We start from the raw sequence: 14,488 nt of genomic DNA on the forward strand, positions 1-14,488 counted from the left end.
TTCTGCTTTTATGGAAAGAGTAAATGAAATTGTTTTGGGTATTAAATGTTATGGAGGAACCTTGAGTGAGGATGAAATTGTTTCAAAAATCTTAAGAGGATTTCCACCGGCATATAAAATGAAGGTTACTTCTATAAACGAGTTGAGAACAATGCCTAATACATAAGTAACTAGGGATACATTGATTGGAAAACTCTCAGCTTTTGAAATTGAGGAATTTGGTCCTGTTGCTACTATAAAGACAGATTTGGCCTTTAAAGCATCAACATCATCTACTCCATCATTTGACAAATCAGACTGGAAAGCCTTTTATGCAAGAGAACTTGAAGAAACTAGGAAGGAGAATGAAGAGCTTGAAGAACTTGAAGCACTATTTGCAAGGAAAATGCCAAAAGGTCCAGTTGGAAGTAAGTATGAAGGTAAAGCACCCTTTAAATGTTTCAACTACAATAAGATTGGTCACATGGCTTTGAGATGCCCTGATAGACATGCTAGACTAAGAGAAGAAGCTAGAAGAACATACAAGCCTAATCCTGAATATCAGAGATACAGATTTAAGAAGAACAAAGACGAATCTTGTTACATTGTTGATAAAGGTGTGACTGATGATTCTGATGAGGATCCAACAGACAATGGATGGGTTTTTGTTGCTATAATAGAAGATCAACTCACACCTACTGCTCAACCAGTAGAGAAAGCCCTAATAGCTAAAGTTGAAGTAAAGGATGGATGGATCATTGACTCAGGATGCTCACATCATATGATAGGAGACAAAGGTAAATTATTGAACTTTCAAGAATACAATGGAGGTTTAGTAAGATTTGGAGATGACAAAGCCTATTCAATCAAAGGTAAGGGTTCAATATCTCTTGATGGTAAGCAAAACACTGACAATGTCTACCATGTTGAAGGATTAAAGCATAATCTTTTAAGTGTTGGTTAATTACTTGAGAAGGGATTTCAGTTACAATTTAAAAATGGAAAATGCAAAATCATGAATAGAACTGGTTTGGAAATTGCAACCGGTAATCAGACTAGAGGTAATATCTTTCATTTGAACAATAGTGAAAAGGCATGCTTGATTGCACATATAGATGAAAGTTGGTTATGGCATAAGAGACTATGTCATGTAAACTTTGATTGCATGGTAAAAATCAGTATTTCTAAGGTAGTTAGAGATCTACCTAAAATTGTGAAACCTCAGAATACAATTTGTAAGGAATGTCAATTTGGAAAATAAGTTAGAGCTAGTTTCAAAAGTATTCTAGAAAAATCCAATAATGCTCTTGATTTGATTCACACTGATTTATGTGGTCTAGCTAGAACTAAAATCTTACAAGGTGATAGATATTTCATGCTAAATATTGATGATTATTCTAGAATGTGTTGGATTACTTTTCTCAAAGAAAAATCAAAAGCACTTGGAAAGTTCAAACTGTTCAAAGCAATGGTTGAAAATGAAACCAATAAGAAAATCAAATGTTTAAGATCAGATCAAGGAGGAGAATTCACATCTAAGGACTTTAATACATTCTGTGAAGTGAATGGAATCAAAAGATAGTTATCAGCACCTTGGACATCACAGCAAAATGGAGTTGTTGAAAGGAAAAACATAACTATCTTGGATGCAGCAAGAAGTATGTTATCTGAAGCAAATTTACCACATGTATATTGGAGAGAAGAAGTTAGCACTACTGTCTATACATTCAACAAAGTTCACATCAAAGGTGAAATCGTTAAGACCGCTCATGAACTATGGTTTAATAATACTCCTACTCTTAAGTATTTCAGAATTTTTGGAAGTAAATGTTATATTAGAAGAGATGAGTATATTGGCAAATTTGATCCTAGAAGTGATGAAGGAATATTTCTTGGTTATTCATCTAGGAGCAAGGCATATAGATGTTTTAATAAGAGATTGCAGAAAATTGTTGAGAGTACAAATGTAAAGATTGATGAACAATTCAAAGGAACTTCAAGGTATATAGACTCTGAATTGGCAACAGAAATTGTGACAAATGAACCTACACTAAATCCACCAGTACAAAATGAAGATCCAATTACCTCGGCACCATCGGAGGATTCCATAGTAATTGAAGAACAACAACAAACTAAGACACCCCGGTATGTAAGATTGAATCATTCTAAAGATCAGATAATTGGAAACAAATTTAAAGGAGTTATGACAAGAGGAAGATTGACAAATGAAGAGGTATGTCTTATTTCTCAAATTGAACCATCATCTATCAATGAGGCATGCAAAGATAAATTTTGGATTAAAGCTATGGAAGAAGAATTAGAACAAATTGAGAAAAATAATACTTGGACATTAGTTCCCTGGCCTAAAGATAAAAATGTAATTGGAACCAAATGGGTATTTAGAAACAAACTTAATGAAGATGGTAAGGTTGTTAGAAATAAAGAAAGACTAGTGTGTAAGGGATATTCTTAGAAAGAAGGAGTTGATTACAATGAAACCTTTGCGCCAGTAGCTAGAATTGAGGCAGACAGATTATTCTTGGCTTTTGCAGCTCACAAGAACTACAAAGTTTATCAAATGGATATTAAATGTGCATTTTTGAATAGAGATATTGAAGAGGAAGTATATATTGAACAACTTGATGGATTTTATTTGACAGATGATAATGATATGATTTGCATGTTAAGAAAAGCTCTGTATGGATTGAAGCAAGCCCCAAGAGCTTGGTATGCAAGGTTGGATAAGTATCTTTTAATGATTGGTTTTACCAAAGGAAATGTAGAGAACAATTTATATTACAAAATAACTAATGATGTCATCTTGATTATAGAAGTATTTTTTGATGATATAATCTTTGGAGGAGAAGATGGATTATGTAAAGAATTTTCTATTAAAATGTAGCAAGAATTTGAAATGTCTATGATTGGAGAAATAAAATTCGTTTTAGGATTGCAGATTTCACAGACTGATAAAGGTATATTTTTGAGTCAATCGAAGTACTTGAAAGAATTGCTAAAGAAATTTGGGATGGATAACTCTAAACTGGTAAGCACACCTATGAGTACAAATGATAAATTATCTCAAAGGGATGAATCTACACCTGTTAATCCAACTAGATACAAATCTATGATAGGAGGTTTACTGTATTTGACACAAACCAGGCCTGATATTATGAATGCAGTATGTATTGTTTCTAGATTTCAAAGTAATCCTAAGGAAAATCATGAATCAACAGTAAAAGGATTTTTCGGTACTTACAAGGCACTGCAAATCTTGGATTATGGTACCCTAGAGATGAAAATTTTGATCTATGTGCATACACAGATGCAAATTGGGCAGGAGATGTGGATGATAGAAAAAGCACCACCGGCAGAGCATTCTTTCTTGGAAAGAGATTAGTTTCTTGGTTGAGTAAGAAATAGAGTTGTACATCTTTACCAACAGCAAAATCAGAATATGTTGCAGTAGCAACTAACTGTACACAGGTAATATGGCTTAAGCAAATGTTGAAAGACATAAAGGTAAAATGCAAGGAACCTATTACTATATATTGTGATAACACTGCAGCAATTGATATATCTAAGAATCTGGTATTACATTCTAAAACAAAACATGTTTCTATCAAACTAAATTATCTAAGGGAAAAAGTTGAAGAAAAAGATATAAAACTGGTTTATCTGAATACTAAAGAATAGCTTGCAGATATTTTCACAAAACCTTTGCCTAAGGAGACTTTTGAATATCTCAAAGATCAGCTTGGAGTCATGCCACCATCAGTAGAGACTTAGATAGTTAATGATTGTCATCAACCAGCAGAATTGAAAGACAAATCTTTTACTCTGGTCTTTGATGAGGAAGCTACTTCTCAGGGAGAGTAGTTGGTATATTGAATTGATTGGTATTTTGTATATGAACTTTGCATTTGATGTCAAAGGGGGAGAGATATCTATGAAAAAACACATTATCTTTTGAGGAGAGATTGATAGAGAGATTGGTATTGAAAACAAAACTTTGGATAAACACATGTTGCTCCCAGAGGAAGAGATTGTTTGTTTTTGGCATTTGGCAATTCTATTTTGGCACTTTGATGGTTTTTCCATCTTGTGTTGCCATCAATGCCAAAGGGGGAGATTGTTAGTATTTTGGTATGGTTGTGTCATTGATGTCAACACCTACTAAAACACTAGCACTTTGGAGATCTAGCAACATTCATCGGCAAGCAAGTAACTATTGCACAGTTACTGGTATATGGTTCACCGGCAGGATATAATGTTCACCGGCACTTGGAATGATATGGAAGACACTTGGTAATGTCGAAGACATCATGTGGACACTTTGTTTTGAAGAATTAATCATTGGTATATTCATATTTTCATATTTTCTTTTACCAGCAAATAGGTCTAGGGTTACCAAGGGTTACACCGGCATGTTTATCTTTTCCAGATCAGTATGACACGCTACAGAGATGATTTATTATTGTTGTAAATGCATTAAGATGACACGTTCAATCGATTATTGCATCAGATATTATATTATTTGTAGAATGTTTTTATTGTAATATCTTGTAGAGCCAACCTACTAAAATTGGTCTTAAGTTATGATATAAATGTAAGATCTTATTTGTAAGATCGAATATGGAATGTGAAGAAGAATTGTGAGAAGGTATATGCGAGATTAAGCAGAGGTATACATGAAGACATCATTTGAAGGTGAAGCTAGGTTTTTGTAGAATCACATCAGCATTATCAGCATTACACCGGTACTGAATCCAACATATGAAGATGCTATTTTGTGTAGTACATTCTTATTGGATTTAACCATCCAACTATAGTCAGAGTGACTCCCATTTTGTGATTGAGTAGTGAGCTCTAGGCTATTGGCCTTTCTGCATGTACAGACCCCATTTATGTACACTTACTATTTGTAGTAGTATCATCTGATTGTGGGTGAGGTTTCCCACCATGGTTTTTCCCCTTACAGGGTTTCCACGTACAAATATTGGTGTTATGTGTTGTGGATGACTTTATGCTTATGTTTTATGCATTAATCTTTACCGGTATAGCAATTTACTATTAACACTGTCTATCGACATACTTAACTGGTTTACCGGTATTAAGCATTAAGTCGGTTAAATGGTTTTGGTTTAAATTTATTAGACAGTTGATTCACCGCCCCTCTTAGTTGTCTCTAGGACCTAATAGTCATTTGTTGAATTGCTTTGTGACTTGTGTAATCAAGCTGAATTGAAGGTTGTAGAAAGTTGAATTGGTGTGCACTTGGGCATACTACTGGTGAAATGAAGCACCGTGCATAAGATAAGGGATCTCTAAAAGTATTTCTTCAAAGTCTTGTTCATCTGAAATGGCATCATCTTCAAAACCTATAGAGAGGTTAATTTTTACTTCTGAGCCTATAGAAGATGTAGATGCTGAACAAATTGTGTCATACAATGCATTATCACAAATTTTGAGTGGAGTTTTAATTAAAGGTGATTTATCTAGTTATATTGAATGCAAGATAGAACATCTATGATCCATATATATATATATATATATACTCAGTTGAAATCACTTTGTGATGAGAATGGTAAAATTCAATCAGAGTATGCTAGGGTTTTTGAAAAGGGTTTTCATAATGCTGCCTACTTTCTTGAATATTTTGAGGAAGAATGCAACAGAATAATTTTGAGTAGAGTTCATGGAGAGAACATGTATTTAGAGACAACTCACACAATTACCAAGGAAGCCATTCAGACTGTAACTAGTTATTTCTCAACCGATGAAGTACCTGAGTTAAGGCGAATTCTAAAGAGATTGTTTTCACCTTAACTGGTTCTACATTTGATGGGCATTCTTTTTCTATCAACAATATTAGAGTCCCTACAGTGAAACTAGCAACAATGGTGATAGGCTACCAAGTATTTTACTCTAGTAAATTTAACAATGTTCCTTCAGCAGCGATTCATACTACTCATAGAATGATTGTTGATAATGCAAATTATGATGTTTGTGAACCTATCAGGAGACAATTGTTTCTAAATTTGTAATCTATCAAAAAGGATAATAGTCTAAAGTTCAAATATGGTCAACTGTTGATTGGATTATTCTTTTTTAGGATTTTCTACCAGGAATTGGAGACATTGAATGGTCAAAAGACCTACTGGTCATGACACAAATCAAGAACAACATTAAGGCTGTAAGAAATACTTTCCCTACAACAATGAATAGGTATTTTAATGAGTTCCAAAAGAAAATGAGCCTGAGAATGAGATTACTAGAAGATGTGGTAAAACATTATTGCAAAAGATATAATCTTTACTATTACCACTGACTTTTGCTTAATGCAAGTAATTGAGCATAGAAAAGAAGAAATGGAAGACATGAGCTACAAAGTTAATTATGACTTACTGGTCAGATATGCTAATAACCTGTTGGCATCTCCTAAAGACAAAAAGAAGGCAAAATTCGACATTGTGGCAGTCCAAGATGCACTACCACAAACTAGTACTACTATTAAAAATGTGAAAGGAAAGAAAAAGAAGTTTGAAGAAGCACCTCTAGCAATAAAGAGTACTAGGGTTACTCGGAGCATCCAAACTAAAAAGGAACCAGAACCTAAAATATATGTAAAGAAGGTGACAAAGAAGAGAGGCAGAAAGTTAATTTTGCAAGTAGAGTCTAAGGGAATTGATTTTGATGAAGAATCAAAGAGGGTAAAGACAACCGATAGAGTATCAAAGAAGGTTAAGGAAGTGCCAAAGGAAACTATAGCTCTTTATATATCTAAGTTCAAACTTGAGAGTCATTTTGAAATAAAAATGAAGACATTGGGGAGAAATAGATTTGAAAATGTTAAAGAACATTTTGTTTCCTTCAATGAAGATGAGAAAGAACAAGTTCAATAGTTAATCACTCAGTTGTGTCATTATAGCATATTGCCTCATGATATTGAGAAGGATGTTTTAAATTCTTTGTATACAATTCTTTTAAATAAATGGGAAGAAGCTGTTAAGATTGAAAAAGAAATTATTGATGAAGTATTTGTACAATATTTTCCTGAACTTTCTAAAGATGCAATTAGTAATTTAGTGGAAAGGTACAAAGCTCAGTTTATATTCAAAGCAAGAAGATTGAAGCTTCTTAGTGGAAAGAGGTCGATTATTGAAACTGAGACTCATCATATAGCCTTTAGTATCAAAAGGATGGAAGAACTTGTACTATCTTCTAAGAATGCAAAAAATGTTACTGTTAACAAACTGGAAATGAATGAAGAAGAAATTGTTCAAGCAGATGTGGTCTATCTTGTCAAGGATGACACTACTAATCATGTGATTGATGATGATATATCTAGAAATGTCACTGCACTAGATATGGAGCCTCCAAAAGTCACAAATTCACAGGTTAAGTTAGTTGAGAAACCAACAACTCAACTAAAAGTAGTCAATCCATCGGGAACAAAAAAAATAGAGAAACACCAATCTCCACTGGTCATTCATGTTACTCAGACAGAGTATACTGAAAAAGTTGTCACACAGTCCTTTGAAAAGGAAATAGAGAAGAATACATAGAAAACACTCATTAAAGTTATATCCTTTGAACCATCAAAGAAAAAGAAAATTGATGAGGATGATATATGATTCTTTAAGTATTTTAGGACCTATTGATGTAGAGAATATGAGTGCATAAAAAAGATGAAGATTGCTAATGTTATGCAATCTAGGGCGCATAAGAAGAGATTGAAAGAGAAAAGAATTGAGATAGAGAAAATTCAGTTTACAGTAGATATTTTATTTGGTGTGTTACCGGAAACATCTACCGCACATCTACATACACCTATTAGAAAACTTGGTCAGTTAGTTGTAGATACAACTGATCAAATCAAGTCACTGGAAGATGCAACTCAAATTTATGCTGAAAAGACTCATAAGAAGAAGTATGGTGAAAAACTGGCAAAATATATTGATAGTGGAAAGATGGCTCTATCACACAAGAAAGATTTGTTGAGTAGATCTATTGAGATGGGAGGAAAATTTCTTGCTTCTACCTCTAATGCTACATTCATTTATTCTGATATCACAAAAAGGTATACAAAAACAGAACAAGAGCTAGAATGGATATGCAATGCATATGTTCCTCTTAAGGATTCTATTTTTGCCTTTAACAAATCTGTGGATGATTTGCACAACCAGCTGGATATTTATGATCATGAGAAGGAAAAGAGACTCCAGTCTCTAAAGGAACTCAAAAGTCTTCTCACATCACAAGTAGACATACTTCAGAGATCCTACTCCAATGTAGAAGCTATCCTTGAAACTCTTGAAACTTGCACACTGGATTCCATGGAAGAATTTTGTTTACAGCTGATGAGTACAAATGAGTACACTGAGAACATGTTGGAGTCATGGACAAATACTTTGTCACATTTGAAGAAGAGATACAATTTTATTTTCATGAGAATTGCTAATGTTTGAACTGTGATTCAAGTTTTTTTCTCAAGTTATTATTGTATATACTAAACACTTTGATACAAATTTTCTATATATATATATATATATTGCTTTTTCAATTTGGCATTGTTGTCAAAGGGGGAGTAGAAATATGTATGCATGTTTTTGAAAATTTTGTATAATGTATGCATTAAGGGGGAGCATGAGTACATGGATATATGTGTAAATTTGTTGTGTATGCACACTTAGAAGTATTACTATAAATTTTTTGTAAGTGTTGCCATCAATGCCAAAGGGGGAGATTGTTGGCATGATGATGATTGTAATGTACTCATGATATGTTCTCATTGATAAAACACTCACACACACACATATGATTATATTATCTACCAGTGTAACTTCAATTGTTTACACTGTCAACATGTATACTTAGTGGTTTATCTCTAACTGGTACTTTGTGTCAATTGGTATGTGCATGAGAGACAACATGTAGTTATGATAAGTTGGCATCAAGATGAAGATCAAGATGGAGATCAAGCGGAGTTCATGATAGAAGATTCATGGATAATGGTTTAATATTTAACTCAAATCGGTATTGATAGTTCCAACTAGTATTCGGTGATTTTGTGATGAGTTATCCCATCGACAAACTTTTGGCAGTAATTTTTATGATGAGTTATGATCACTTGACTAGATACATTGCACCTAGGAAATTGTGCTATGATTTCCTTAGGCGGACATGAAATTTGAATGTCTATATAATGACATCTTGGTAAATCATTTGATATAGATGATATGATGTTGGTAGGCATGTAGAGTGAAAGATTTTTATGTTGAAGAGCAATAAGTGTTAAGATGAAGAGTGTATTGTATAGTTGTGTTGAGATTGTTTAGAAGGATCTGATCAAGCAAGTATTGTGCTACTTAGAATAGATCAAACCAATCTTGTTGTTGTCTAACAATTATAGCAGAATCAAATCCCCTAACCGGGTAAGCTCTAACAAGATTCAATGTATAAATCCTCTAACAGGACGATCCATTAACTTGGGTTCTTAAATCCTCTAGCAAGGTTACTCCTAATAGGGTATGAGCTTCTAATGAAGCTTTGGGATCTTTAACTAGATTCACTCTTAGTAGAGAACTTTGTAGACCTTAACCGATCAGTTATCTATTAGTGCATATAGTTAACTTGTGAGTTCCATCTCACCATTTTTTTACCTATTTGGGTTTTCCATGTATAAATATTTGTGTTATGGTGGATGTGTTACTTATTGTGAATTCTATTATATAATTTTGGATTATATGCATTTCAGTTAAAATATTTGTTAAGTTCATCTATAGATTACTAGCTAAAGTAGTTTCATTTTTGGTGTCATTGATTCACCCCCCCTCTCAGTGCTTTTCAAGTCCATCAATAATATATTTATGTAAATTGTTAAAAAATAGAAAAGTTTGATAATAAGCTATTAAAAGTATTAGTAAAGTAGTTGAAAACTAATGAAATTGGAACATTCCTAAGACTCATCATACCCCCCCCCCCCCACCCCACAAACTTTTCTTTTTATTTGTCCTCAAGCAAACCATTCTCTAAGATTAAATAGTAAAACATCTAATCTATAAATTATGGAATGAGTAATACTTGAGCGCTTATTCAAATATAAGTCATTATCATATGCAATTCTCTTCCAACATTCTCTTTCTCTCAGCTGATTAATCATTTGATGCTTTGACCAATGTGGCACTGGATAGAGAAGAAGTTGAGGATAAATCAGAGTAGCATCCATCCTATCCCTACATTGTCAAAGGCTTTCATATATCTCTTAGCTTTAGGATCCAAAGAAATAAAGATATATGGGGAATATGGATTCATTTTCCTGAGTTCCTAGGTTATTTCTGAGCATCTATGCTGATAATGTACCAATGTTTTCTCCTTCCTTATTGTATGTACTCAAGTCTCGAATCTATGATAGTCCTCACTTCTACACTCATGGATTTTAATCACAATATTTGGCCTGTTAGTCATTCTATACCACTCCATTGTAGTCTTATTTGTATAATCAATTTTAGCTCTAATAATTAATGGGTGTGACTTTATCATTCTTAATAGAGTTGATATGATTCTCCTCTTGTCTTCTCATTCCTAAGATAGGATGTGAGTTCCTTTAATTGTAAATTCCCCACATAGAATAAGGAGTTCCAAATAGTATTGTATGGGACTACCAGATTATGAAGATATAATTCACACAACTGGTCCTAATTATCTAGAGGGGCTTTACAATAAGCTACTATAAATTATCCTTGTTATACAATGGAAATGGGTGAATTATTTAATAATTGACTAATTTGAAAACATTAAAATTTTTCTTACAAGTATAGAGAATATGCCTGAGTAGAAGAGTGACAATTGTGGATTTGATTGGCTAAATAAGCCATTTTCTCCAAATAAACAAACAATTGAACTTTACTTTTGTACTCTTTTCTTCTAATTTTTCCTCATACTTTGCTTGGAATGCCCATTTTTTTTCCACTAGTTTTTATGCCATTCAAACTTTAGATTTTGTTTCCATAATTCATCCTTGTTTTTACTAGCATGATGTTCTTCCTCTATGATTATATAATAGCCATTGTGGCTAATTTCTGAAGTGCACCACCTTCTTGTTTTTGCAAGTCTAACTATGCATGCAATTCTTGCACACTCCCTTTTAAACCCATTTCTTTTTTTCTTGTAATTGGCTAGTTGTTGCTCCAATTCTTTTATCCTTTCAAGAGTTTCTTGCAACTTTGCTTTTTATTTTCCTTCTAGACTATATTTAGGACATAAAACTTTTATGACAAATATCAAGTTCATAATCAAGGCTATATTATTTCATGGGAGGAGTAATTCCTTTCCCTTTAGGGCTACATGGTTTGGTAGGTATCTTTTTGGGATCAAAGGGGTTTTCTTCTTCTTTTGTCCTATGATCAAAATTATGTTGATCGTGCTCCCCTTGTATTTATTTCCTTATATTTTCTACTCCAGTTTTTGATAACTTAATGATGAATGAATAGTACCAAACCGAAACTGAGAGGGGGGGGGGTGAATCAGTATAGACAAAATATAGTCCAAAACTGGTTTGACAGTAGACACTTCAACTGACTGGCAGACAGTGACACCGGTTTGAAACAGAGTGCAACCAGTAAAGCTAAGAATGTTTGAGACAAGCATTAACCGGTTACTCACTTATCTTTTCACTCAACTCAAGACTACACTACCATTTCACCCTTATGCATAAATAGGTAATCTATCATCAGATCATAATAACAGCTAGTTCAACATGTTTTATTGATAGGCATAAAACACAGAACCATCATATGCTTGACACACAATAGCAAAGCATCACACATGACACACATATTTTTCACATGGAAACCCAACTGGTAAAAAACCATGGTGTGGATGAATACCCACAAGCTATTTTTGAACTCTTTAGAAGTCCGCTCTGTTAGGAGCCTTGTTCGGTTAGAGACATTACAAAAGGTTCTGCTAGGAACCGATCCTGTTAGAGATCACCCAGTTAAGGGTTAAACCCTGTTAAAGGTTACCTTGTTAGAGGATTTCAAGAACTCAATAGCTAAAGGATTTTGAACTTAGTAGCTCTAAGTTACCCTGTTAAAGGATTTTCAGCAAGCCGGTTAAGGCTACCTTGTTAAGGAATTTTCCAACTATTGAGGTGGTTAGAGATCAACAGGTATTACAATTGTCTGGTAACAACACTCAATGCCAATGCAGGTCTGTTTAGGCTCCTCTTTACCTTCTACACTTACACTCTGCAGGTATCACTTCTCTCCTTTTGGTCTGGCAAGAATCACGTATCCCTTCTCTTGGATACACACACACAACTTTTGCCAACAACCTCAGAAAGAGACACAACATCAACTTTATAGGAAAATAGATAAGTCGATAGCATAAACTCTAAACCCTAAACCTGTTAGGTTAAGGAATTCAAATGGTTCAATCTTGACCATTGAGAACACTACATTAAATGCAACAGATCTTGATCCACACTCAAGACATTCTCCATCATCCATTTCCATTGATTTTATGGTGGCTAATAACCCATCAAATGTTATCACCATTTTATAGACTTCGCACATTCTCAAGGTAGATAGGAACAATCTCCCTCATGCAAGATCCTTCATGCAATGCTAACCCATCACACAATATCATTGGCTGAGCCACACAGGCTTGAAGTACATCAACCGAAAACCCTAAAGTTGAGACTACCAACTGGTAGTCATACAATACTTCCATATGTCGGTTCCCATAACTATATGTCGATTCATCATGAACAAGCACACCACTTCACTTTGGCACAAATGCCAGTTCATAGTGTTATACCGGTTCACGGTGTTATACCGGTTCACAGTGTTATATTGGTTCTTCATCATATTGACATCAATGACAACATACAGTGTCATTATGTCCTCATACTAGTTCACATAATGCCAACAATCTCCCCCTTTGGCATTGATGGCAATATAAAAAGATATCTCTCCGCTTCACATCTTCTCCCCCTTTGACAACAATGCCAAAGTGGAGGCACAAGCTACCCTATTCTGTTATGCTGCTCCCCCTGAGGAGTAGCATCCTTCAACACATCAATCCAAAATAGATTTGACTATGCAATAACTAACTGATGTGGAGCATATGCTTTTAGTTCACCTCCTGAAGGGGCAGTACCCCTAATTCACCTCTTAAGTATATGAATGTAGTCTTTGGGAGAGGCTTGGTGAATATGTCTACTAACTGCTCTTTATTGGAAACATGCTCCAGTGCAATCTCTTTGTTCTGAACCTTTTCTCTCAAGAAATGATACTTAAGCTCAAAGTGCTTGGTTCTAGAATGTAAAACCAGATTCTTGGAGATATTAATTGCACTAGTGTTGTCACAAAATATACTTACCAGTTCAGATATAGGAACTTTGAAGCCATTCAATACATGCTTCATCCAAATTGTTTGAGTGCAATTCATGAAAGCTACAACATACTCTGCTTCCACTATAGACTGAGAGATACAACTCTGCTTTTTACTCATCCATGAGACCAATCTACCACCAAGGAAGAATGCACCATTGGTTGTGCTCTTCCGGTCATCTACATTACTAGCCCAATCAGCATCTGTGAACACTTTCTGGTTAAAATCATTATTGTATGGATACCATAACCCATAGTCAATAGTTCCTTTTAGATACCTAAGAATCCGCTTGACTGCAACCAAGTGGGATTCTCTTGGACTTTTCTGGAATCTTGCAGTAATGTCAACTACATGTGTAATATCCGGTCTGCTATGCATTACATAATGCAATTTACCAATCATTGATCAGTATTCCTTCTCATTAGCCAATGCTGAGGCATCCTCTTTGGATAGTTTACAACTAGTCACCATCAGTGTACCAATCAGTTTGCTATCTTCCATGCTAAAGGTCCTCAACACCTCTTTGACATACTTGGACTGAGTGATAAAGATTCCATCCTTTATCTACTAGATCTGCAGTCCAATGAAGAACTTAATCTCCCCTATGAGTGACATCTCAAACTCTTTCTTCATCTCATCTGCAAATTCATGACTCATCTTATCATCTCCACCAAAGATAATGTCATCAATAAATACCTCATAGATCAAGATCTGATCTCCTTCAGACTTCAAGTAGATATTATTGTCTTCACTTGTTCTCTCAAATCCAATCTTCACAAGATGGGAATGTAGGCATTCATACCATGTTCTAGGTGCCTGTTTTAGACCATATAAGGCTTTATGTAGCCTACACACCATGTCACTATCTTCAGATAGGGAAAACCCATCTGGTTGCTCTATATACACCTCCTCTTCAAGTACACCATTTAGGAATGCAAATTTTACATCCATTTGATATACTTTGAAGCCTTTTAAAGCTGCATATGCAAGAAGAATACGAACTCCTTCCAATCTGGCTACAAGAGCAAAGGTTTCTCCATAGTCTTCTCCTTCTTCTTGAGCATATCCTTTGCATACCAATCTGGCTTTGTTTCTAATCACTGTACCA

The sequence above is a fragment of the Cryptomeria japonica genome, chromosome 1 (assembly GCF_030272615.1).
Source record: "Cryptomeria japonica chromosome 1, Sugi_1.0, whole genome shotgun sequence".
Classification (NCBI taxonomy): Eukaryota; Viridiplantae; Streptophyta; class Pinopsida; order Cupressales; family Cupressaceae; genus Cryptomeria; species Cryptomeria japonica.